Source organism: Egretta garzetta, unplaced genomic scaffold, assembly GCF_000687185.1.
Source record: "Egretta garzetta isolate BGI_Z169 unplaced genomic scaffold, ASM68718v1 scaffold321, whole genome shotgun sequence".
Classification (NCBI taxonomy): domain Eukaryota; kingdom Metazoa; phylum Chordata; class Aves; order Pelecaniformes; family Ardeidae; genus Egretta; species Egretta garzetta.
In genome coordinates this window covers 2,292,414-2,317,546 of record NW_009258756.1, presented here as the reverse complement: position 1 = coordinate 2,317,546, position 25,133 = coordinate 2,292,414, and the positions used below count along the sequence as shown (strand labels likewise).

The following is a 25,133-nucleotide window of genomic DNA, read 5'->3' as shown; positions in this document are numbered from 1 at the left end:
TATTATAATGACATTTTTACAACTTCTTTTTGTAAGTCTTCATTGATTACTCGAGGTTACATGAAAGTTAATAAGGACATCTATTCTAGGTTAACATAGTAGGTTTAAATTGAATACATTTAATACCTTGAAACTTCTGTAGACAAGTAAGATGTAATAATTTGTTTCTACATCCCCTGAATTCCTGAATTACTAGTCAACAGGTCTTCCATGAAAAAACTTAGTTTTTCCTACGTATTTCAAGTTTTATGTTTCTTTCCATTAAAGTTTCCAGCCTTTCACAGACATATTTAGTTTGGCAGGAAGAATCTGGTGACTCATAGACTGAAGAGATTTGAGAGCAAGCTACTGAAAATGTATCTAATTTCTTCTTGTGTAATTTGGGAGCAAGCTACTGATAGTATGTCTAATTTTCCTAGTTTAATCAGATGTATTCTTGGCAAATACATGTCCTGAATAAAAGCCATGTTTATTCCTGAAATATATAGCTAAGATTAAATGGAAAAACACCATATATATTTGCTTTTAGAACACTTCTTTTTTTTTCTAATTGTTACTGGCATTTTACTCTAAATCAATGGGATCTGAATGAAAACAGAGGTACTACTGAAATAATTTGCATGATGACCCTACTTATGTTTTGGAATTATGTAATATCAAAGTATTGCTTACTGATGTTTTTAGTGTGTTTTTTTTTTCTTTTTTCAAGGGAGGTGTAGGAAGAATAAGTGATGTTATTATATCTCTGTGATTCATATAAAGAAGGATAGATGTATTAGAAAAGCTCTTCTATTTTATGTTGTTGACTCTATCGTTCCTTTCACCTCTTTTCAGACAAAAGACTTTTAAATTCGGTTCTAGACAATCTGTGACAAACATCATTGTCATTTGTCCACATACAGACTGAACCTTCTGAATGATACAGACTAAGCAGAGCTTGATTCAATATGCACAAGGAGATTCTGGTTCAGATTCATTCTATCTACTTTTGGCCGGCCACTTAAATGAGATATCTGAGTTAAGAGCCTACTCAAGCTCATTCTACAGTCAGTGAAAGGAGTAAGAGACTTTGAGAGCTCCCATTGAGTTCCAAATATCCCATAGGACATACTTTTCCTTCTCCACTAAATTAAGCAAGAAAGCTATGGCAATTGTATCCTTAAGTTAGTTAAGTCAGTTGAGTAAGAACCCTCCACTAAGAGCCTAAGTTTTGGTGGTATTAATCTATTTAAACCCATACAGTGAACTTCAATGTGGACATAAGGATGCACTCATATGGGCTGCATTTCAGATGAAAGCAAATCCAAGCTTACTTTAGCTGCCATGGTGTAATACAGTTAAGCAAAGACCCAGAATGTGCTTTATGCAGGTCACTCCAGTTAGAATTGCTCCTTTGGCCTTTAAGAACTCCCAGGCCTTAGTCTGACTAAGTAGGAATCCTGTTGGAGAAAGCACTCTACTCTGAGACAGTAAAAGTAGAAGGGAAAAGCTTATCTATCTTCTATTTCTTGATATAATAGATAGATATATTCTATATGCCCTAATAGGTAACACTCCTTCATGTTTTATTCCTGCATAATGAGACAAGGTGCACTTATCCATGCATAAATAATGAAGCAATTTTTTTATACTGCTGTTCACATGGATTCATTTATATTCCTATGAATATATATGGTCCAGCAGGTTTTTTTAAGAAATTGAGACAATGATAATATTTAAAACCTAGAATGACATCTAAATATCAGACATCATTAAAGAAGCATTTTCTTTGTTAGAATGCTATGCCATCAAGTATCATCATGGAGAAAGGACACAGAATGATGCGTAAGTACAGTTTTGAGATGTTGGTACAACAGGCATAGAGTTTTGAGATAGTAAGCCAATTTGAAGATTTAAAATATAGCTGCTGCTGACCTAATGACCATCTATAAAAGCAATAATATGACTGAAATAAGACAGAACCCTGCCTGAGGTAAACATTCAATAACTTGAATCAATAGTACAAAGTCCCTCTAATTCCCTCTCTTCGGTTCCTGCCTTCATCCAAGGCAATATAGAAACAGGACAGAATCACTTCAAAGATAACCACATTCCACGATCTCTAAAGTGTTCCCTTTGTAGGGAACAGTAATTGCAGTGGTTAAAGTTTCCAAACAAGCTATAGGAGGTAAGAACTGTACTTCAGGTTCTTCAGAACTTGACAAATCTTTTTCAGTAACTATTGTTTTGAAGCAGAGTACAGCACTAAAACCCAGAAAGGATTATTTATATTTGCTATTAATAAATATGTATACAATTTAGCTTATTTCAGGTGACTCTTAATATTGCGCATTGTACTATTCCTAGTTGGTTTGGCTCGAGGGAAATGGAGTAGAAATGAGGGTAGCATTTCCACTACATTCTCTCACTTCACAGCTATGTATTGACTTCTGCATTTAAAAGTCATGAAGGGTGATCTTGTATAAGATACTCACATGAATTATTTTCATACACTTGTAGAGTTCCACCACTATTCCAGGGATTAGATAGAGTAGATTTAATATAGATATCCCAAGATACAATAATTTCAAAAAGGGGACTGGTCAAAGTAATATGATCATTTGAAAAATAATAGGAAGGTATTTTTGTAGAATTTGACTCTTATCTTTCTTTTTGCAAACAATGGAATGAAGTTCTACAACTGCAGCTCTAATGGCGTTGTCAACTGCTATAATTTTTGTTACATACTCATTTTAGTTTTTTAAAGCAATAGAAGTTGATGCAATAAAAGACAACTATTTCCTGTTATCACTAAGATGAAGACTAAGAAAATGAGCAGAATTCATAAGTGGTGATATTCTTACTGCCTGCTGCTCTTTTGAAATAGAAATTTCTATGCTGATATGAAACAAATGAAGCTCAGATGTGCAAAAAAAGAGCAATTTTTTTTTTTTAATAAATCAGGCTTGAACCCCCCATCGAGAATCAAATAACCTGCAACAGATTTTGAATGCAAAACGATTAGCTCTGAATTATGAAACAGGTGGGAGTGCCTTTATTGGGATTTCTTAGGTTATAATATAAATCCCCCTGTATATCTACATTTTCACGTGGCAGAGAAAAGAGAGACATTGTCAAGGAAAAACTGATATGTAGTATAATAAAGAAGGGACAAAGATGATACCAAAGAAGGGGAAATAGTGACGTTAATAATCCAGGCTGGCCCTGTCCAGGAGTTTCTTCATAATCCACAATCAGGAGTCCATGGATACTTACTCAAGTTACCTGTTAACTTTAATTGGCTTTGGCTCAGTGCACTGAGGATAGTGTGAGTTAATTTGAGGAATTCTCTATGCTCACTAAAGAAAACATTGATCATTGATTTTCCTAGGTCTTTTGGCCATAAGTATCATTGTACCACAAATATTTTCCTTTGACTGGATTCCCACTAGTTTCTAACTAGTCATCTGTTTTTCCTAAGAACTACCAGCTGAACTTCTGATATTTTTCCTTCTGCATTATAAATACAGCAAATAGAAGCTCTTTTGAACAATCAATAGATACTACTTGTACCTGATTTGAAAAGGGTACATACATGTCAAAAAAACTTTGCATTTTTAACATTCATTTAAACCAACCTGAAAGGTTTGTAATGTCATTTTAAAGTTCATCTACCATTAACGGTACAAATTATCAATTCTTCATACATAAGTGTTTGCTGAAGCACCTAAATGGGTCTTGATTTTGTGGCAGGTAGATGACTACACCTAAAAGACTGAACACTAACTTTTTAGAAGTGTTAATCTATTTTCAAAAACAAGTATGAGTCTCATGAAAAGTCAGTGAGACACTGGAGACTCTTAAAGGCATATGAGGCAGGTTTTCAATGTTTTTTTAGGCACTGAAGAGGCAGATGGACACTCAAGAGATTTTTCAAAAGCAGTCATGTATCTAATTTCCACTGAAATCAATGATAGGTGGTCCTAGGCTGTTTGTTGTTTTGTTGGTTTTTTTTTTTTTTAAATCCTGTGGTTTAGTCGCCTCAGTATCTGTGGAAATACCAGTCACGGTCCTTAGTTACTTGTCTAAATTTTGCTTATGGACCTTATTAACTACTTGTGAAAAAGCTACCACTATTAAAAGCTCTTTAAAATAAGAATTGGCATAATGACTTGGCTTCCTCTCTGACGTTAAACATACTAATACGCTTAGTGTGAAATCTTCTTATTTCTAGCATAAATATGTGAGGCATCAGATGAAAGCTAATAATTTCCCAAGTGAGCTAAAAATAATGAAAGCTGAATTTGAATAAATAGTCTAAGAGGCATTCTGGAACAGACAGTGGTTAATAAGTACTGTAAATGCTACCTTTCTACTAACCTCATTTACAAGATGCCAAGGCCTAAACATGGACCCCAAACAATATGGGATAAAGACTGAACATTATAATAATCATTGCAGAAAGTTGGATACAATGCATATTTTATTGTTTTCTTAGCAGAAAAATATAATTAAAAATCTCTCAAACTTCTTTAGGATGTCTTGGTTTAGAGTTTCATGTACTTATGACTTAGACCTAGTCTCCACTGCAGTGAGACCACCTGACAACACCTAAAGTTACTGCAACAATTCTATATACATTGTAATATAAAGAGTAAGAGAATCTGCAGGTTTTATTAAAAAGTATTAGTTTGTGTAACCACAAATAATGCAGGGATGTATGAACTGAACACATTTTTTGAAGATGTGCTGCAACTCAAACAGAAGAGCTTAACGAAAGAACTAGTCACTTGAGTTGTGGTCTTAAGAAACCCTTACAATCAGGGAATATTAGCCTTCATTTTGGTCACAGGCCAATCAGTTTTACATTATGATACCATCCGTCACTAAATCACTACAGTCCTTAACAAAAAAATGTATCCATAGTTATGCAGGATGCACACTTCTTGGGAAAAGTCATTCAAATATTTATTCTGTCTTCACTATGTAATGGGTGGTCTCATGCCCTATTGACTTCCAAGATCCAAACACTGCAGACAATAAGAATTAATATTTTCCTTATAAACTCCTCCGGAGTGCTCATCATAGAAGTATTTTGATTGCGGCACTCAGACAAATACATTATACCCTACAATTTCCCAGGAAATCATCTGTTTCTCTGAGTATTTGTAAGGGTTTTTTTTCCCTAGTAACTGCATATCCAACCGGAGATGGCAAGGATTTTTTTTTTGCAAGTATTGTTAACATTTCTGCTAGTACTTTGTACGTTCAAAACAGAATACAAATGTCAATGAATTTAACCTAGACATTCAGCGAAGTAGTACCTTCCCTTTATACAGGCAAAACTGAAGCAAAAAGGCAAAACCAGATTTTAAAACATGCAGCTGTAAGTGTGCTGCTTGCTCAAAAGCAGCTTCAGCATATCCCCTACCTTACCTGAGCTAGCAAAGCACTTTTGCCAAGAGAGATGAAAACAAAAACAAAGTAATCTACCTCTCTTTTTGTTCAAATCTAAGCACCTTTCATCATTCATTCATCATTTTATAATGTGAATGTTAGCAGAGACCACCAGTGCATTTCTCAACAGTCACTATAAAAACATAACGTTTTTCACATACCAAGCTTTGCTGGCAATGGAGAGCAAACTACTAAATAAAAAGCTACTTTATATGTCAATTTGGCTTTTTTCCTGCTTTTGCTGCTCTGCATCACCATATTGCATGCAACACTTACTTAGAAAACTGTTCTGAACAACCTTAACAGATAAATACGATTTTGTTGATTGACTCCATCCCAACTGTCCTTAATTTGACTCTCTCAGACAAAGGAACTAAAAGGCTATCATTGCTGTATTGCCAGTACTGACTGATAATATTTTGATTTGAAGTTTTCGTTTTGCTGTTTCTCTATAGTATCAGATGGAGAGATGTCTCAGAAAACTAAGACGCAATTTGTATCAACAGTAGATTGTTTTCTTGCTGAAAAAACTATAATCACAGAAAACTTGTAGCTGAAGTAAGTGGGCAGTTGAAACCTGAAAGTCCCATTGTTCCCTATTTTGAGCCAGTACAATCTACCTTTTCTTTGAACCACTTCTACCTCTTCGGTTTGTGTTATATCCTCATGCCGTGTTGAAAGCAGAGTCATAATGCTGTTTTAAAGTACTGCTTTGAATTCTTTTTAGACACATTTAAAGTATAGTAATTTAGCTGATGGCTGCTTGATTTCAGTGTAGCCAATGAGAAAGCAAGCAATCCAATGACCCCAAGTTCACTGAGATTGCTTGAAAATAAAAACAAGGGTTTGGAAGGCCAGTGCTTCAACACATAAAGAAATATATTGAATACTTCAAAAGATATAAAATTCTTAGAACTGTTGGACAGGCTTGTGTGTGTGAACTTTCCTGTCCAAGTGGCGTTGCTAAATACCATGACACCAATAAGAGGGCTGACATCATGTTGTTGTGTAACTCATAACCATAGCAATGTCACTTTTAAAAATGCATTATATATGCATTCAGTGGCTTAGAATCTCAACTGTGTAAGATGTTAAATTAAGTATAATTCAGGAGATTTATTTTGAAACGTGAGCTCTTTATATCTTTTTTTATAAGGGGAAAAGAAAATGTAAAGCTTGTTAAGCCAATGTTAACATTGGAAGCTTGGATTCAGACAACAGACACAGTAGGAACAGGTTTCATCACCAGTATAACTCGTAGTGAGCTGGTAAGAGAGCTAATCTGGAATATTTTAATGGACGACAAAAAACTTGAGCTTCTTCATTACAAGTGGGCCACGATTCACCTAAATGTATGCAGTCAATAAATGGCATAGTACTCCCAAATTGCTGAGTAAATGGTCTATCAGTTCAAGTTAACTTACTATAGGTTAGCCTGACAGCTATAAGCAATGGAGAACAGCATGTAACAGAAACTGGGAATGTAATCCTCCTCTCCTTTTCTTCAAATCTAAGCACCCTTCCAAATAATCATTAGCCTCTTTCTGCTCTCGCTGGAGCAGCAGAAATTGCCTCATTCTTGCAAGCTGCAGAAATTCCAGAGAAGCTGCTGTACAGGGCACCAGCAAAGCACTGACCAGGAACAGTTCTTGTTGCCAAGAGGCTGGTGATAAAACAGAATTCAGTGTTGCCAGGTACTAGTAAAAGGAATGACACGTACCCTTTGCTCAAGTGACACGCGGTAGGGAGTATCTGGTGTTATCTGTTACCTGTACTTTTAGAATGTCAGTATATTGGAGCTTTAAACCAGAGACACTTTCTTGGACTGACTGTCCCTTTATGTGATCACAGTCATCATCAGTGGTGTAATTTAGCCATTGGTCTCTTGCTAATCCACTGAGGAGGCCACTAACACTGTCTTAATGGTGCATAAAATTATGAAATAAAGGCTTACTATATCCCTTAAGCTGCATACTATTCAGTGAGTTTTGAGGCTATGCTTTCACAAGATAAGGGATGATATACCCCATACAACACAATCATCTGGGGTAGTTTGAATTACAGCTTCTTTGGCACAGGTAAAAGGACCTGAATTTCTCTGGTAACAAACAACAAGACCACCATGTGGTCAACACTTTGCAATTATAATTGCTACTTAAAATGTACAAGGATTCTGGGCACAGACTACTTGCAATATCAAACCCACAGTCACTTAATTTCTTTATATGGTCCATAAAATGATCTTGTTTCTAACCAATTTCTCATATGTATAGAAAATTTACTTATAAATTTTGCACCCATAGAAAGAAGTGGTGAGATGTTGAAATGTATGAGTCCAGCAGCACACGATTATGGCTAACACAGTCCCTTTCTGTGCAGTCCATGAATCCAGAAATAAGACTTCCAAATACGAGAAGCCTAATTGGTGTAAACTCTCTCTCACCTTTTATATTTCAGAGGAAAGACCAAGTGCTTCTGTAGATAGGAAATGGATAAAGAATAAAGCAGCTGGGAGGGCTATGACTGTTTCTAGCTCTGAGACTAACTAGCTTACATAACTTTGAACAAACCGATTTTCCCTGTATTTGTTTTACTTTCACCATGTGTGAAAATGAGGCAATGATGTTTATTCACATTTTAAATGCTTTTGAAATCCCCTGATTCAGGTAACCATTCAGATCCATCCAAATATTCTTTTTTTAGAAGCTCACCCATAACTAACTCAACCACTGGAAGAGTTAAAGTTTTAAGCAAAGTGCCACATTACAGTAAGAATGATAAATTATAGATAATAGTCTATCAGACTTAGGAAGACAGTTCAGTAAATACAATAAAAATAGATCTGTTTACATAAGGGATAAAAATTGGCTACTACTTTCAAACTAGAAGTTAATGTATGCCATATTACCGCAGAGAATCCCTCAAACCGTTTTAAAACAATACTATAACAGTTACATAAAACTTAATGGCAAGTTAAGTAGATCACCCCAGCAGGCCCTCTGCTTACTGCAAGTATATGGCACTGAGTTCATAGGTTACTTGAGACTCGTTCTCCCAGCCAAACGAGTCAAACAATAACACTTCTAGGCGCTGAAACACTTTTCCTTGGATTTCAGCAGAAGCAGATGTGGGGCTGACTACACACTGAACAAAAAGAATATTTTGAAAAGAGCAAAACATTTTGAAGAAGCAGCAAAAACATAAGCTCAGCTTGCAGTTTGCCTGCAATCATCCTTGCCTTTCACCTTGACACTAGCTTTCTAATATTACCCTCTTCATCTGAAGATCAGTGCAAAGCTTCAATAAATTGGAAGCTCGTTTCTTCACGTGTGCTTCAGATTTCTCTGCTAAACAAATCGGTGCAGTGTTTCAATCTTGATTTTACTTTGGGGTGTAAGTTCTGAGTCATCATCATTTAATTTTCTCCAAGCCTCCAGCTCGTGTTTTCTGTTTTTCTTCCTGGATGTGTCATAACAACTGAATTGTACCACCCCAGTAAAATGGTGAAGCCTAGCAGACATCTGCCAGCAACAAAATACTGTGCTCTCACTCTAATTCCCCACACATTCCACTTTTCACACCATTTTCCTTGCATCCTCTCAATAAAGTGGCAGAGCCTAGTAAGCAATTTCTTTTCATTCTCCACAACATTCTGCCAATGCTAACACAGAGATGAGGCAATAAATCAAAAGAGTCACCTCAGAGAAGAGCGCCCTTGCCTTGTGTGCTCTTTTCCTAGCCCTGTTTCTATCAATATTCCTGTGAGGTTAATTTCCCCAAAGTCAGTGACTTCCCCGTAGGTAGGATATCTGTCAGTTCTGGGTCAATACTGCGTTAATGAACTGTGAAGGTATTATTTTTCAGAACTGCTAAGTATTTTCGATTTGGGAAAATCAGTTGAGAAAAATTTTAGTCTTTCATATTTCATAGGATCTTGGTTCAAAAGTTTCCAGTATTCTTAAGGCAGGAGCAACAGGAAAAAATCCCTTAGTCTGAGCTTTGAAATATCCATCATTAATTTAAAGGAGCCAATACTCTAGTATATTTCTTTTAAAAACAGTCATTCTATGTCAGAATTGCATGCAGAAGAAAAGAAAGTGAGAATTAGCAGTAAAAGTGTTACAAGCAAGGCAGAAAAATTTCATCTGGAAAGGTAAAAATGACGAATCAAAAGAAAACATAACTTAAGAGAGAGGAGCCTTTAAAAGTTGCTAATAAAGTTCTGTATTTGGCAGCTACCTTACCTGAACTAGGACTTTGATTCCTTTGAGGGTGAATCATGTTTGAACCAGGTTTCAAGGACAGTTCTCCTCTCACAAACGCACAGCACATGCAACTGTGTCCAATTTTTCTTACCAGACCTGGATTGGGCAGTGACTGCACCGTGTAATAGCAATTGCATGTTAGTGGATAGCTATATAAGCATCAATCTTGCAGTCTTGGTTAGCGTAGACTGTGAAGCATCTCTATAGAAACACCCACACCAGATCACCTAACCACAAAGTAGTAGCCACAGCAGAGACCAGGAAAAAAAGGTTTTTAAGAGAAACCTCACCTCAGTGTTCAGATGGGGAAATATGACTATCAGACAAACAAAAAGCAGCAGCCATTCTAAAGAGCAGGAGAGTTGCCAGATGAATACTCCTTGAAATTATCATGAGGGGGGTGTAAAGAGAAAAACACTTGTGGCAGCCCACCTCTTCAGAGAAGGGAACTGGTAAATACTTATACCTGATAAATACCTATACCTACCTTTAGTGATAAATACCTCAGAACCTTGGAAATTTGTCATTTTTAGGGGAATTTCCACATGCAGGACACAAGTGCACTAATCTGAACCAAAGTAATTTCCTTTTTGCCTCCTCCCTGAATTCCACCTTCACCTCGTGGAAGCACAAGGGTTAACTCAGTAAAACAGCCATACACTTCAGAGAAGAGAGGGTTACTTTTTAATAGGAGCAAGACCATGTGGCTTCTAATCTTATTGTCAGAAATGACTCCATGGTTTTAGCTGCACCTTTCTCTCTCCCGTTCCTTTACAAGAAGTAAACAAAAATCCTCGAAAACTTACCGAAGATGCACAATGCACAAAACCTGACATGCAGATGGTTAAGGTTTGGTTAAACTATAACAACTTTAAAGCAGAGATCAATATTAAAGAGTGTCAGGCAATCTGAAGTTTAGATGTTATCTGCTCCAACTATTAGTGTCAATGGCAATATTATCATGCCAAACAATCATAATTTATATGTATGATTACCAAAATTTGTGTTCTGTCGCTCAGTTGATGATAGCGTTACGGGATATTTAGTTTGCTTTTGCAGAAGTATTTAATTTTCAAACACTTATATGCACTTTGTGCAATAAGACAGGATGAATTGTTCTTTAGGGATTGGGCTGCCCTTCACTGATTCCAGCCTGAGCTATACCAGATGCCATATAGCCCATCCAGACGAGCTAACTCTTAATCTTTCTTCTTCCACATCCACTAAATACGACTTTATATAATTGCGCCAGAGCACTGAGACAATAATGAATGAATGGTCCATGAAGAACTCTGGAGAGGTTTCAGCAATTTGTGTAAGGAAATGAGTCAAAATGAATCTGAGCAAGATACAGGACATGGTGCAATAACGTCTGGTTTCTTCTGAATAAAAAGAAAGAACAAGTGTCCTATCACTGATATTTTATCTCGAGCCAGTATGGTGTCTAATGCAAAAATTTACAATGTGAAATAATAAATTAAGAACGTCTGTTCTATTAGGAAACAAATGTAGTACTCAATAATTACTACCAGCTTCAACACTAAAATGTTAACAATATGTTTGAATTTTTAAAGACCGCATTTCTTAGCAATTTTACAGCATATCACTTTGAAAGACCTTGTAGATACTTGCCAAATGCAATGCAGCAGTAGAAGAACACTACAGCAGAGAGCTTTTTTATCCTTAGATCACCCCATGCTTTTTCTCTCAAACCAGAGAAATTATTTCTGAATTTCCTAATGATCTTGCAAGATAAACACTGAAAATTAGTAGAGCTAGATATTACTATATTAAAAGGAGTATTATATTCATTAATTCTAATGCTAAGAACATAAACCTTTCCTAAGTCCTACTTATCAGTACAATGACGTCATCCTGGAGAAGGGAAAAGGATAATCTTCCTTGTTGCTGCATTATTGAAGAATGGCAAGGAGTTCTGATAAATGCACTGCTCACCATGCATGTAAGTTTAACTGCAACCAATACTAAGCAACCTTTTACGTGGGATGGAACATGTTGTGGATTTAAAAAGCCATATATTGTTTTCTAGATTTCTAGTATCATTTCTCCCTACAGCAACATGTTCCAAGCATTTTCAATGCTTCCTCTCTGCTCTTTGCCTTCACTCCACCAGCTGTCACTCCAGTGACATTTCCCAAGCATGAAGCTAACAAAGAGCAGGGTAGGGCTTAAGTGCTTAAGCTGTGGAGAGCAGTAGCAATATTTTAATATATCAACATAACTCAGGGAACAATTTCTGATATTGGTACTTGAACAGAAACAGTGTTTACTACGCCACCTGTCGCACTGAATACGGCTCAGTTATTTTAGAAACTTAAAAGGTTACTGAACTACAGAGCACAGTCATTTTGCCTGTAAATTTGCTGATTTTCTACCATAATTCTTCATTTAAACTAGAAATTAAGAAAGCTTTCTGATTAATGCTAGGAAATTTTTTGTATAGACAATTAAGATAACTATTAATAAAGCAGAAAAGAGGCCAAAGGACAGAGTACAGTACAGATACTTGAGAAGTGTTTTACTTCTTGATTTGCACGTCTTTGCTAACAATTTATTCTTCAAATTCCAGAACTGTATTTACAGGTCAAAACTATCGGAAATTCTGGTCTATAAAAGGTCAAGAGATGTCATCACATGGGGGTGCCTTTCTCCAACAGCTAAGCTTTCTTCTCACTTTCTAGTTTTTGTCTGTTATTTGAGCCACTGTAGTCCAAGATTCAAATACTGGCAGGAAAAACTGCTGCAAGGTGCATAAGCATTTTCTTCAACCTGTAAAAATACTGGTCCCATTACTGAAATTAAATTAACTCAGGCACTTCAACAACAGACAGACAAGTCGACATGATTTTCAATAGCCTCCAAATATCTTACCTAGTGACCATAAATTTAGGAAACATCCAAGATAAGATTTCCCGTTTGCCATATGGCTTGATTATGGCCTTTACCATTCTCATGCATACGTATAAACTGAACAGGGAGCAAATCTTAACTTCTCTTTGTTCAGAAATAGTTCCACAGTGTTTCTGTTCCCACATAATGTGGGAATAAGGAGGGGAAATAATCACAGGCCTCTCTGATACTGCTCATGAGGTGACAATATCCTGATAGGCGGAAGCAATTTCTGTGAAGCAAAGACACAGGGAGCCTGTTGCATCTGATAGAACAGGCTCGTCCTTACACCGAAGCATGTTTCCACTGCTCTGACTTGTAGGTGCTGCCACACTGCTAACCAAGTGTGAAGGAGCCCTCTAGTGTAAAAAAGAAACTGAACCTACCGCCCATATTTTGCACACAAATAATACAGTGAAACAATGACTGCAGTGCCACTGACAGTCTCCAGGCATTCCCGCAACACACACTGCCCAGAAGATGCAACAATTGCAAAACCTCCTGGATCTCAACACTGAAGGAAAAAAGGTGTATACATACTTAAAAGCTAGTCTTAATGGATGTTACAGATAATGAGATTTCAGGGCTAACATGTGACTGGCCATAAAACTGGTCTTAATTGAAAAAGGAATCCAAAAACTTGAGAATGATGCAGAAATAAACTGCAATCCCTGTCAGATAAATATTTTGCTTAACTTTTTCAGTAGACCTTGACCTTAAGAAAAATTGATAAAAAGCATTTAAAGGACAGAAAGCCTTTTTGTAAACCCTACGTACTAAAGTAAATTTTACCTGTTATGTGTTCAGATATTCTGGAGGGAGAGCCAGTGTGCTCTAAAATATAAATAATATCCAGGAAATTCCAGTGCTTGGATCTATTTGCTAGTGATACAGCTTCATTACAATAGCTCCATCTCTCTGTCTCATATGATAGAGAAAAAAAATATCTATCTATATATCACTACAGCGTGTAATTCATGTAATATTCACATAATGTATACAGTTGAAGACACAAGAAGCCATTGGACAGACAGCATATGCCTCCATGGTACCTGTGGTATTCTATGAAGATGCTGCATAGTAACTGTGGGCAAAAGATCCCAGTCATGCAAGTAGAGACAGACAGACACATAAAGAGAGAAAGACAGAGATTCAGTCCCACACAGGTCTATAATATGCAGCTATTTCCTGCATCAAAACTTTTGGCCTATGCTTCATATCACTAAGATTAAAAAAATAACAAGGATGATGCTTATGTTGATTGTATTTTCTTGTTGCTAACTCTAAATGAGATATATGTTAAATGTATCTGGTCTAAACCCAACATTGTTCTGAAGTTCTATAGAGAAAACCATATGCAATAGTTTATTTTTGTGTTTTCAATCTTTAGAGTGATCACAGTTGATTGCATAGCAGTTTTACGATGCTGGATGGAAAGTCAAAACAATTACAAAGTTTAAATTGGGAACAACTTATTTAATGCCCTGCTGTCTAACTGCTAGAGGGATAAACAAAGAATACCTAGAATGCTGGAATGAGTTTAGGAAATTCATTAAAAAGATATGAAGTGATATTAGTAGAAGACAAAATGTAGTGCACGAGAGGCATAAGCAACTGACAGATGAGGAGAGATTGCAAAAAATTAAGCAAAATTGCAAGAGGTGCTGTTTAGATAATCATTTAGAAGCAAAGAAGAGAAAACACAGAACCATTAAACAGAACTGCGAAAGTGACTTCATTTTACTTCCATTTAGGATTTTATCCCAGATGCTGACCTGAAACTTTTCTGAATTTCACAACTGGGGAAAATGAGTTCTGCAAAATTAAAGTGTCATCCTGGTTAAGGCCCTTATGCTGGAAGTCTAACATGAACAGCCACTCCGACTAAACTTGCTGAAGTTCTCACTCCCGGACAGGCTGCACAGCCTCCTTGGGTTGTTTTGGCACCTCCTTTTCTGGTTAGCAAAGAGGAGTTCAGAGGAATGCAATATGCAAAACAAGGGGGAAAAAATGAATCCAACTTTCCCACACCACAGAAAACTTTCATTCGGTATACATTTTCACCAAAGGTTCAGTGAGAGCAGTGGTCATATTTTATCACAAAATCTCTCTCAATGGAAAGAACTCTAAAAAAGTTTTGGTACAGAAGGACTAAGAGAAAGAAATATTTTACTGCTGGCATCTACATCCACACTTAAAATGTATAATACTAAAAGTTCAGGAGGTTGCAAGTACTATCAAAATTATGCAGTAGCATTTTTAGGAGGCAGAATCAGAGGAAATTTTATAGATTACTTCACTTTTTCTTGACATTTGAGTGGCTAATGGAAAAGTTAATTTGAATATGGTATATATAAAAAAAGTAACCTACACATCTATAATATCTGAAAATTATTTAACCTCCCCTGGACAGCTGACCATTCCTTTAGTTGTATCAAATTAGATGGAAGAAGAAAAGAAGAAGAAATTACAAGGATTTTGGTGTTTTGGTGCGGTTTTTTGTGTGGAAGTATTGTTTTCTATCCTATTTGATTTGGTTTATGTACACATATATCAGATTTAATTGTAGAATTAACTACAATTAACTACTAAAGTATAGTTATTGGAAAATATTTATCATCTTATTAAGTCAAATTTTGGGTAGTAAGAGTATGCCTGAACATAGTTTTCCTTTGTACAGTTTGACTCTTAATGTCATATTTGAATACCAGATTACTAATTTCAAATACAGCTAAGTGACTTGTAACTAGAGAAATAAAGGTCTAAAGACTCACAACAAAAATATGTCAAAAGGCCTTAATACTGATGTCTGTGTCCAAGAAATATCTTCAGACACAACTCAAAGTCTATGCTTTCAGATGATCAAAAGCTTTCTTCAAAGTCCTTCAGGATTTGAGATTTATTAGTATTTAAAGGAATAAAAATTGAATGATAGGTGTTGAAGGCTTGAGAATTAAAAATAGCTGTGATTTCTAATAACCAATACAGGCATAAAAGAGATTCTTTAGAAATGCTCTTCATAGGAATTACTTGGTGCTACTTGCTCATTTTCTGTGATACCATGTAAGCCCTCCACTGGTCAAGTATGCTTAAGGCAAGCTTGGGTTTTTTTTCATTCTTCCACAATCCTTTTTTTGTTTTGTTCTGCATAACCATCATAGCTCCTGAGCAGGAATAAGCTCAGCTGATGAAGTAGATGTCATGATGTGCAAAAACACTGGCCCAGCATTGGGATGAATGCTTTTGTAGACTGAAGCACATCTAACAGAGTTAGCATTTACAGAGTCTCCATTAAGCTTGCACATTAGTACACCAATAAGATAAATGAAAAAGTCTACACCATTGCAAGCGTACTTATTCATCCTACTTCTTTTCTGCTGAACTAGATTCCCTTGCCTAAATGATTGTGGATGCACAAAGTTGCGGCTCAAAAGAAAACAGTGAGCACACAGAATTTAGAAGCCAGATCAACTTCAACATTGCCACAGTCCTTTAAAATTTTTAATATTCCTGTATGAACCACAGAAAAAACCTAGCAAAACGAAAGGACAGCAAGATTGCCAAATAAGAGAAGACATTGAAAAACATTTTTAACTGATGCGGAGGTTTCAATCATTAATCAAGTCTGAAGAAGTTGGAAAGGAAAAAGTAAAAGAAATTAATAACTCTGGTTGCTTAGAAAAACTTCTCTTTAAATGGAAATGAACTTTTAAAACCTTTGAACTTCCCTGAAAAGACCATTGAAACTTAGCAAGTGAGAACTTAAAAAAAATCCACTCAGAAACCACATTCCCTTTTAAAAACTGTAACTGGAGAGGGCCTTTTCAGCCCTGTAAAAGAAGGATTACTTCCTATTTGCTTCATAAACCAACTTTATTGCCTTCCATTTTCAACGATCCTACAGAAACTGTAGGTTTGGGATTTAAGATGTTATACTGGAACCAATTTCTCCCTGCACTGTACCAGTGTTGCTCTATAATCCCCCTGCACATCTTCAGGAATGACAAGGTGAGCTGGATGGTCAAGGAGAACAAGAGTAGTTTCATTTATTATTCAGCAGTGACTTGTTTTTCTGTATGTTCCTGTCACTAGAACTGATTCTCCTAGCTCCAATTGCAGTATTAAATCACTGAAGAATGGAGCTACAACTGGTAGAAAACCAGTGCAAGTGAAAGGTGAATCAAGCATAACAGTATGTTTTAGCTAGGTTTAGTTCTGTTTTTGTTTCCAGGCACGACTCACTGTCCCTTTCTCATCCCAATGACTTCATCCTCACTCCCTAGTGACTATGTACTTCACTGGAAAGTTTCTTTTTTTCTTTTATCTCATTAGACAAGTTTAACAGGAGCATCATGACCGCAAAGGAATGTTTCATTTCAAGATTAGATTTTTACATGCCCTACTGACTCAAAAATAAGGTTAAAGGAAGACAGGTATACAGTTAAAGCATTGGCCTGCTGCTTATGTTGGTGTAGGTTCAGTTCCTGGCACTGTCATAGCCTTCTGCTGTGCAAATAATTGATAAGTTGATTCCATAAATATTACTCAAATTAAGTACTATCTTTCTCTGCAAAGAGCTCCCTTAATTTAGGATAAAGCACTGTTTAACATCAGTGAAGATAAAGGAATCTGTCTCTTAATCTTTTTGTCTTAATTCCCTCTCTGAATGTCGTGGTTAATTTTTCCTTGCTAACCAGGAATCTTGTAAGTCAAGAACCAAGTAAAAGTATCCCAATACACCAAAAGTAGCAGACAACCAAAAATAAGTTTTCTGGAAAATAATTCACATTTTAAATGTCTCCATAAGAAAACTACATGCTGGACTTTTATCAAAAGCATTAAGTCATCTTATCCTGCTTAATGTAATTTTTGAAGTCATTAAGGTCATGTCATTCTGACTTGTACAGAAAAGTTCAATAACTTTAAGTCTGAACAAGATTCAGACAATACTGCACAGGTACAAAGCTGAATCTTGTTTATTCCTTATGCTCTGTTGCTGCATCATTGTACAAGGTTGGATGCTTCTTGCTGACAAAGCCCTCGGCAATGATATCAGATCTTACTAAACAGAGCTTATAGCTCTAGAGCTTAGAGCACATTTGAGTAAATCCACTGAAGTTAACTTCATTAAACAAATACAAAACTAGTGTGAGAGAGAAGTGAGCCAGGCCCTTACTGTTATCTTTTTTCCCCTCCTGCTTTCTTTTCTATTGTCACACATGTTTCTAGTAAGGGAATGAAAATTGTCTGATGCTGTAGTAGATAAGATGGCCTGCGCTCAACTGCTTACCCTTCTGTAAGTGCTACTGCTGTATAAAGTTCTACTGCTGTATAAATAGAAATAAAAATTGTAACGTGTGCCAATAGGTTCACTCCTGGGTAGTGTGAAAGGTATTAGACAGGAGTTACTTAATGCAACAGCCATTCACACCTTCCGCCTCCAACCAGGCAATCATTCCAAAATGCAGGAACAAGAGTACCATGTTTGTCATTTGTTATTTGCTTTCATTTCTCAGAATACAGCTGAGAAAGAGTATCTATAGAGATAAACATCTTGATTACACAGTGCAAAGCAATGTACTGCTTGTTATGTGGTCAGTGGCATTAACCACATAGCAGTCATGCTGCTTCATGTCGTACATCAGTATTCTTTTGTTCTTGCCTCCTTCAAGGAATCACACCACATCCATTCCCTGCAAATCTCTCTAGATGCCACTAAGATCGTATTTACTCACTGAACCATAAGGTTGGAAGAAAAAGCAAATGATTGCTCATTATCAGCCTGATGCAAAGCCTACTAACAGCAATGGAAGTCTTTTCATTGATTTTAACAGACCTTGGATCAGGTTATATATAAGTAGCTTCTGGCACCTGATTCATCAGGGCATAATCCTGACTGCACTAAAAGATTTCCCAGTGACTTCAGCGATGCTAGGATTTCACCCAGCTATGTTTTTTTGCATTGTTATTCATTTGAGAATCCAAATAAAAAGCAGCTTTACATTGGCTATGGGATAAGAAGGGTTCGAAAGGTCCTATCACGACTGATCATCCTTCCACCACACACAAGGGTAAGCAATAATAATTTACTGTGAGAGCAAGATGCAAGAAGAGCAGAGAATGTATTCTCATTATGGATGGATGACTGTATTACCATTGACCTCCTTGATGCACTGTAGGAGGCAATATTCCAATGTGACAATGACCTACTGGTTTCTAATTATCTTGTCCTAAACCCTGATAAACCTGGCTATTCTTGCAATAGTGGATTTCTTTCCAGCGAAGCATTTCCCTTGCCAAAGTATATATTTTTTGGCAGCATCTGGCACTTTCCAGCCCCGGAATCTGACGTAGGCTTGTAAATTGTGCTAGGTTGGCAAGGTTTTCACCCTCCAGAGCACTGAATTGGTGTAAAATAATACATTATATTGTTTCCCACTCTTTCTGCTATTTTTTTTCCTCAAAAGAATTCTAAACTCTGAAATTTCCGTTTCATATCCCAGTGCACTACTCACAAAACTATAGGTCTTTCTCCTCATAAGTTGCAACTGGCTTAGGAACTACTGTGTGAAGCATAATGGCTCTATCACATGCTTCATATACTTAATGGCCTCCAAAGCAGCCATTCCATAAAAAGGGCAGAGTACAGTGCAGTTATATGTGAGAGGAAATTCTTACAAGTACTGTACTTTGGAAATAAGTTTAGGGGAAGAGAAGGGTTTTTTTCCAATTAAATACACAATGAAGAAAAAAATGCTTCTGAAAGCATATTTCTAGAGGAAAAAATTACCTTCTTCAACTGTGGGGCAGACTAAATAAACAAAGTCATACAAATCAAAAATTAAGACACCTTTTGGAATAAATCTACATTTGTTGGCTAACTGACTTTAAAGAAGTGACATATTTTACTCTCCATTTGAAACATCAGAGTTTTCATTTTTTCATAAGGTGCAGCTTATAAATCTTAATTAATCAGGCAAAACACTCTGTGAAGTTGTGATAGATTTCTCTTATAGATCAGTACTGAGTGCCTATGTTTCCCCTGTCTTACTCGCCTAGAATTTCAGAGCAATGAGCAAACATCTTGCCTTGGACTCGGTAATTAATGCAATCCAGTATTCCACAAAGCAGTAGCTCTAGTGCAGTAACTCAATATTAACAAATGCACATGCTTTCATAAAGATTTTACTTGTGCATACTGATAAAGGTTATCCTCTATTCTCATGCATATTAAATTAGACTTCAGAGCTAGAGCATCCATTCATTGAGCATTTATAAATGCTAATATATGCTCATTTTGATGAATACAAACAAAAATCAGTCTAAGCATAATTATTTTTTGGCACTAACAAAACATTGAAGGAAAATGGAAGCTAAATATTAAATATTGTAGCTTCAAAATGCATGCAACTTATTTACATGAAAATCAGATTGCCTACTTTGCAACGTTTAAACCTTGAGGTATTTCTGTAAAGGGACTTTACAACAGTTCACAAGATTTGTTGTTTGCTTGTTTGTTTGTTTGTTTTAACGGTTCATAGAAGTATCATAATACAGGCATTCCCTGCTGATTGAACATTGACTCATAATTTTCCAAATACAGATTAGAAATTCCAGAGTACCCTCAAGAAGTATCACCAATATAACATTAAACCATTTGTCTAAGATCACACAGAGATGAAAAGTGATATCAACAATCCCTGATTTTGCATATACCTGCATTTATAATGCAAAAATAGAAAAGAATACTAGCCTGATATACAGAATATTGTCCAGGAGGTATGGAGTTACATAGTTAAACAGTACACTGGCTGGTATGCTTTTTAGAACAATATCTGTCATTATATTTAATTGTTAAGATGGAAATAAAAGAGAATGGCTTTGTACTCCACCAGTGACGTGTATTTTGTGATTTAGGACAAATCACTTTCAATGGAATTAATTTTCCTTGAGTTCAGTTACCTAGACGAAGTTGTGCATATACTCTAAGAGTAGATCAAGTAGCTTTATCTGTAGCTGATGAAAGAACAGGGGCTCTTTCAGCAGGCAAGGATTCATTTTGTTTAAGCAGAGCATTCAAACCAGGAATAAGTCACTCTCCAGACACATCTGCATGTTGACTTGACTATCTTAAACCAGATCCCTAATTTTCAGATAGTAAAGCTGAGTAAGATGAATCTCAAATTCAGCATCCCTAGTCTTCTGTGCCACCATAAGGCAGATAGTACATGAGACTCAAATATGCTCCAACCACCAGCTCCCAGTCTGGATCTAGCATACAGTATGTGCTTGTTCAGATAATACATTGTAATATAGCACCACAGATTCTCAACTTTTTAGTTCAGGCTACAGAAAAATGCTGTCTGATGGACCTACTGCCTCATAGTATGCTTAAATACGTCCAGATACTGTAAAGTATGAACTGGACACTGGGGTAAATGAGAAAAAAAATTGTCATCACACTTCTCTGGAGGATCCCTCACAGAGGTACCCCAAAACTGCTATCAATGCTTCAAAATCGTATGAACTGTATCACCCTGATATTTTGATGGAAGCATTTTGAGTTTCTCAGTACAAGATTATAGTACTCTAATAGGTCAATAGCCTTTCACAGTACTTTAAAAGCTGCAGTTATAGCTGAAGATTGACTCTAATAGTAGGTTAGGAATAAGTTCACTATTTTTCAGATTTATGATGTTTTTCTGAATTACAGTCTAAATGGTATTTTTGGGCTCTATAGCTGTGCTAAAAAAGACACTATGTACAGCAAATATAAAGAGTCACATAAAAGCTCCAGGACACATTACCCCAGTTCTTCCTAGAGCCCTCTAAACTGTAAATTAGCTTTGTGTTTATCCTGGGCTCTTTCTCATGCAATTTTTATCATTAATGCTACAACAGTAGATTATAATACTCCACAGAATGCCTAGATAGTTGACAATTGAAATGTCTGTAGTCCACCTACACCAGTGCTTCTCACATCGAAACCGTCAGCAGAGCAGAACTAATGACAGCACCCATGAGATGTATTGGAGGGAAGGCGGGGGGAACAAAGAACTCTAGCGTAAACAGGCCCTGCTGAATTACTCCCCTGACTTTACATTATTTAAAGGGACATGCTGCTAGTACAGAAGCTAGCTGTTTAACTCTTGGAATCCTGTACCTTGGCCTGCTTTCAGAGAACATTCAAGGCCAGGTTGGATGGGGCTCTGAGCAACCTGATCTAGTTAGCAGTGTCCCTGCTCACTGCAGGGGGGTTGGACTAGATGACCACTAGTGGTCCCTTCCAACCCTAAACATTCTATGATTCTATGATTCTATTCTATGAACTTCAGAGCAGTGTGACTAGACTTTGTATCTGCTTGTAGCACAGGCAAAGAAACATTCACATATTTGGTACAGTAGATTAAATGACAGCCAAAAATTCTATTAAGTAAACTTTGACCTACATGATATGAAACCTCTTTTGAGCTAGCAACTGCCAAAAAAGGAAAGAAACCTCCAAGAAAACGAGTGTACGTCAGCAAAAAGGAATGCCTAGGACTGTTACATGTCCACAGGCAGCACTTTGAAGGTTGAGTAAATATAAGGAACTTTTTGATAACAGCTGGAAGGCACCACTGAATTGTGTCAGAAAGATGAGAAAGAACTATATGGGTACCCAATATACTGACACAGCAAGATCAGTCAGTATTTTAAGGCAATATCATAAAAAACATTAAGGATCAGAAAACTGGTATTAAATGTGCAGAGCCACCAGCCATTTGTTTACTAATACGGATTTTGGTCTAGAAATTAAGTGCTTAGTTACATCAGTCCCTATGTAGGAGAGCACTCAGGCATGTGCTTACTGTTGAATATGTGCTTTAGTCCAAGAGACCTCGGACCTCGTAGGAGCTTGAATGTTTGCCTAGGTCTAAGTGCATACTTTGGTAACTTGATGAACTGGGACCATGTAATCCTGCAGTCCTTCCAGATGAAGATGGGTCAAGTACTGATAATATCTGTAGAAGTGGTAGTATCTCCTTGTAATTCTTTACTTCATCTTTGTCTGTGATAGAATCTTTGGTATACTGCAGCACTTAAGAGGACAGCAGCAATTAAAAATATATTGGTTTAAAATTAATATAAACATCAGATACTTCTCAGAAGTAGAGTCCAGAATCATGATTACTGAAAAAAAAAAAAAATTCCTATTTTTTTCTATTTATTTGCTCTGTTTGTTGTACAGTACTTTAGGCAATATCACTTTCTATTTCATATGAATTTTAAGTATACTTGATTGTTTATGTCTTTTAAAAACTTCGGGAAAACTTTTCTTTAAAGAAAAAAAAAGCCATTTGACTTCACAATACTAATATTATCTTTTTATGAAGGATGAGCATTTCACATGCCATGTGATACATGAATATTTAAGTCTATAAATAAATGTCAAGTTTCATCGCTGAACACATCACTGATGTGTTAGTGATTCCATTCCAAACTTGTTACATGTACCATACAGGTTCTTTAAAGAGCTATAAGATATTATATCCTCCTTCATAAAGTTATTATTCTGTCAGAAAAAGAACCATCTCATAGACTTCTTTGGTCTGGCTACAGTAAAAATAATTTTGAAGTACACTGAGATTTTCACCTGAAAGATGCCAACACAAATAAATGTGTGGTGTTATTAAAAGTTACAGTATATGACTCTAGTTCCTCTACTTTATCTATCATCAAGGCAAAATCAAATGTATTCCTGTTGAAATTACTCTATTTAGCAAAAAGTCATAAATTTTGTACAATAAATGATACTGATAAACTGGTAAGACATTATATAACCCATTGCATGTCATTGTTTTATTATATGTCTTGAGTAAAAAATAATTAAGGAAAGAAAGCATCAGATTATATACTTGAGCTAAATTTTAAATGGCAAAATACCAGCAATGCTGTATAAGTACAGGCTCAACACAGACAAATTGGAAAGAACTATTAATTCTTAAAGGACATGAAAAGATTTTCTAAAAAAAATCACCTCTACCAACCAGTTAATCTTTGGCTTTGATCACGACAAAGCTAAATGTTAACCATATTAAGCAACAAAATTTTGAGGCCTTACAAATTTTACATTTCATTTGACTATTTCCTTTATTTCCTTTATAACCCCTTCATATAACAATGGCTCCCATAAAAAATGCTGCTATCAGTCATTAGACATTTATAGTCTTGCTATTCATGGAAGGAAGATTTCTTCTATCAAGTTTTGTTGTTAACTCATGGAATTTCCTAGCCAATGCATTTAATCTTACTGATTCTAAATTTTGTCACCTAAAGGTAATATTACCTACCTTCAATGAATGTCATGAGGAGCTAACGTTTGTAAGATTCTTAGAAGTGCAAAATATTACTAATCCTGAAATATACTATTGGCCTGATAGAATTTTTTTTAATAGGTAACTTTTTTTCTAGGTAAAAAGGTCATGATAAGCCAGATAAAACTAAACAATGAACCATCCATCCTTATTTTTACTATTAGCAGTAACCAGGGAATCAACCAAACCTCTATGCCTGTTAGCTGATGTGAAATACCATTTAAAGGAAAATAAACAGTCTTGAAAAAAAACCCCAAAACTCTGTGTCTTAGTATTTATAATATTTAGTATTTTATATAGACAATATTTATATATGAATATATGAATATATAATATTTAGTATTTACAATACTTTTCAGTGATACACCAAAAGCAACACACACACACAGACAAATTAAAATATTACTGTAAGCTACTCCTGGCTTGCTGTTCTGTTTAGTCTTATGAAACAAATAATTTAGCAGGCAATGTACAGTATAGAGGCCCCCAGTGGATTACAATATACTAAGTAAGAATGGTCTTTTTTTTTTTTTTTTAATTTATAGTCCCTCAAATAAAAGACATTTTAAAACCTATTGTCTGGGTTTACAAAGCTCATAGGGATAGTTAGTTCTGTATTGCTGTCTAAAATGTTAGACATACTTTACCACTAGAGGTCTTTTCATTTACAGATTTACTAAGCCCTCAAGTGTTTTTCATCAGTGGACATATGTTTTAATCACAGAGAACTGCAAAATGCAGTGTTGTCTTCAAATTAGCAGCTGCAGGACAAGTATATGGTTATTAACCTAGATTTTGCTGTAAAAACATTGGAGGCAATACCTTCCCAAAGAGAATCTGAGTTTTCACCCCCACCCCCCCTTTTTTTTTGTACCCTCATCCTTTATCTAGGTTGAGAAATTTCTTAAAACATAAGATCCTGCCAAACAGATTTTTGGTCTCAGTGATAAAACTAAACGGGGGGTGGGTGGGAAGCAAGAAAAAGAATATGGTAGAGCTCACTGAATTGAGATACTTCATTTTTTGGGTCTTGGTGTAATTTTCTTTCCCTTTTTCCATATTTTGTGGTTCTTAATCAGTATGGATCATTTTGTAAATGGAAACATTCAATGCTGAAAATGTCAAAATAAAATGTTTAATCTTTTCAGAATTTTATTGTCTGAAA

General features: G+C 35.9%; 1 protein-coding gene across 1 annotated transcript in view; it reads left to right on the top strand.

Annotated features, from left to right (window-relative positions):
- IGF1 (insulin like growth factor 1) overlaps positions 1-25,133 on the top strand; it is a 48,501-nt gene that overhangs the window by 12,671 nt on the left and 10,697 nt on the right. The window lies entirely within an intron of this gene.